Source organism: Triticum dicoccoides, unplaced genomic scaffold (assembly GCF_002162155.2).
Source record: "Triticum dicoccoides isolate Atlit2015 ecotype Zavitan unplaced genomic scaffold, WEW_v2.0 scaffold170958, whole genome shotgun sequence".
In the NCBI taxonomy this organism is placed as follows: domain Eukaryota; kingdom Viridiplantae; phylum Streptophyta; class Magnoliopsida; order Poales; family Poaceae; genus Triticum; species Triticum dicoccoides.
The window spans coordinates 1-3,027 of NW_021221388.1; the positions used below are offsets into that span (position 1 = coordinate 1).

General features: G+C 48.9%; 1 long non-coding RNA gene across 2 annotated transcripts; it reads right to left on the reverse strand.

The window, feature by feature from the left end:
• Window positions 1-95: 95 nt before the first annotated feature.
• LOC119344503 lies at window positions 96-979 on the reverse strand. Of its 2 annotated transcripts, none has more exons than XR_005166708.1 (3): window positions 562-979; window positions 317-458; window positions 96-177 (listed from the first exon to the last, which is right to left on the reverse strand). It is a non-coding gene; the product is annotated as an uncharacterized LOC119344503 (long non-coding RNA). The 2 variants fall into 2 exon arrangements; XR_005166709.1 differs by having other exon boundaries at window positions 96-165; window positions 562-975.
• Window positions 980-3,027: the final 2,048 nt, after the last annotated feature.

Consider the following 3,027-nt stretch of genomic DNA (forward strand, 5'->3'; position numbering starts at 1 on the left):
GCGCGCACACGCACACGCACGGTTGCACTAGTGAAAAGAGGCAACACCTCCGGGTAATTGATGGCCGGGACATGAGAGAGAGCAGAGTGAGATACCTGGACGGGCTCCATGGCGTCCGCAGCGGCAGCGGGGTCGGAACAGCAACATTGCCAATTTAGTATCAACCTGAAGAATAATCTGCAGACTTGTTAGTTTTTTCTGAAAAAGGAAGTAAAAGTATGAGATTTTTGCAGTTTTGTCTAGCTCCGTCCGAATACAAGTTGCAGCAGCAAGCAAACACGGATAGATGGGCGTTGACAAGCAGAGCAGAGCATACCTTCCATGGCGACCTGGGAAGAAGCAGAGCCTCCTTGTATGCCTGCGCGCTTGATGCATCAGGGAGTGCAGCGGAGGACCTCCATGTCCATGGAGAAGACCGGAGTTGTTGGTGACCCTTCCATGGCGTCGTCCTGCTCCTCCTGGTAATGGTCATGGAGACGGGGGTGGGTCAGAGAGGGAGAAGAGACCAGACCGGGGATGGGTTGGGATGGGATGGGATGGGTGAAGAGGAGGGATTCGTACCCATGGCTGCGCCTCCTGCCTGCGGATCCTGATGGCCGCGGGCTAGGGTCCATGGCTTGGCTCCTCCGCCGCCGCCGCCTCTCCTGGATCATGGAGGAGGATGGTGCCGTGGATCTTGGCGCGCAGCTCGAGCCGGGGACATGCCCACGACCCTATCCACGGGGATTGGGAGGGGTTGCGCGCGGTAGCCGTGAATCTGGCCGGAGAGGAGGAAGGACCGGAGTGAGGGGGTGTCGGCGGTGTGCTGCGTGCCGCCGAAACTCGCCGGAATCGCGGCGGCGGCGAGGGGAGAGAGATGGGTGGGGGATGGGAATGGGATTCGCCTCTTTTCAATATTATCTTTCCTTTCCTTTTCTCTTGTCTTCAAAACTTACTTTTGAGCAAGGAGACACAAATTTTGAGAGACGAGCGCGCGTAAATGCAGCGGACTCTTAATTGGTCAATGGACTTTACCCATGGATCGACACTGTCTATTTAACCAATCTCGTTCGTCCATCGACATCTGACGGCCCGCAGAATCGATCGTGGGGAGCTGGCCGGAAGGAAGAAGCACAGATATGCTTGGGTTGGATCTCCATGGTCTTTGCCCCATCTCGTCCGCCCGTCCGTCGACATCGGGTGGCCCGCGGAATCAATCGTGAGCAGCTGGCGGGGATGGATCGGTGGGAGTCTCCCTCATTGGTCGGTAGCGATTACCCACGGATCGATCGCCTCTCTGGCCAATCCCAGCCATGCGCCACATCCAAACATACGTGGGGGTTTCGTTTCGGTTGTTGCTCCATCATCGTGAATGGTCGACCCACTGATGGATGCCTGGCGTGGGGCGGTGGCGATGTGTTCAATCCATCGAGAGATGGTCATAACTAGTCGCGGCGACATGGGTCACAACACGTGTCTCTCGCCTAAGTCTATGCATGTATGGGTCACAGCATGTGTCTCTGGCCTAAGTATGTATGTACATGTTTTTATTTATTTATTCTCGATCTGAAAAAAATAAGAATGGATAGATGTGCTCGCTTCCATGAAAAAAAATTGATGGTGCAGCAAGCAAGCAAGCAAGCAGTCCGCGCGCGTGGGCGAATTATTCTACATGATATAACAAAGGGATCAAGCCAAAGGGATAAACTGCAATTAAGCCAAAGGGATCAAGCAAATACTTGTATCACACAGGGAAGGTGGTTGAGTAGTGCTGTCCTGGACCTCATCCCTTCCCCTCCTCCTCCTCCTCCTCCCTCTCCCAGTCGTACCTCTTCTTTACTTCCTCTACCTGTCACAGTTGCAAGTAAATTGGAAGGCTCTGTTTTCATTGCAAATCACAGTTGCTCTCTACTCCAGTTTCTAGCACTCTTCTTGTATCGTACTACTTGTCATAATGTACTATATCAATAAGATGCTTCATTTACAATGTATTGTACTGGAGGCTACTCCATTTATAATTTACTATGCTTCTAATAATGTATATCATTACTAGCGTCGAGTATTGTATTTACACCAATGGAAATAAGATTACTGCATTGATACTTACTGCTTCTTTTTCGCGTATCTACTGGTTTTTGCTATGATGGTAATTTTATTTCCATAGTTACTAATAATAAATATATTTTTTTCATTTCTTAATAAATCTAACCAACTCTCAGGTATATACGCATGTCTCAACTACTCCCTCCGTTTCTAAATATAAGATTTTTTAGAGATTACAATAAAGAATACATATGGAGCAAAATGTGTGAATCTACGCTATGAAATACGTCTATATACACCCGTACGTAGTCCTTATTGAAATCTCTAAAATGTCTTATATTTAGAGACGGAGGGCGTAACAAGACTATCCTATGACCGAGTTGACCCCTAGAAACCAGATTCCCATTTCAAAAGCCTCCCGTGCATGAAAATTTTACCACAAACATTGAGTCCTAAACTTCTTTTTTGGGTATATATTGTAGAAAGAATAGAGAGGAAGGTTGACAAAATGAGGTGGGTTCTATTGTGGTATCGCTTGAGCCCCGTGGACGTATTTATAGGAGTACATGATCAACTTGGAGTATAAGACAAGTTAGAACAAATCCTAATATATCCTATATTTTCTAATAATCACAATACTCAACATCCCTCCACAGTCACAAAGGTAGCGACGCAGACGGTGAGACAGGAGAAGAATCCTAAGGTAAGCCGATGGACACCATCCCCCCTCCCTAGTCATAACGATCGATGCATAGCAGAAGATGTGGCTGGAGTGAAACCGATGAGATTGCTCCATCAAGTCGTCCCTTTGTGCCGATGTCAATCTAACCGAGAGCGTAGGATGGTGTATCCATGTTTGAGGTAGCCATGCGAGGGATGACATGGTCGATGTCAACTCGGGGTGGTCGATGTTGAGTTAGTCGCCATGGCGCCGCAGGCGCAAGGAAGCGCCGTGGTAGTCTTCGGAGCAGTGTTGTCGAGGTAGTGGTGCGCCGGGAAGAAGAC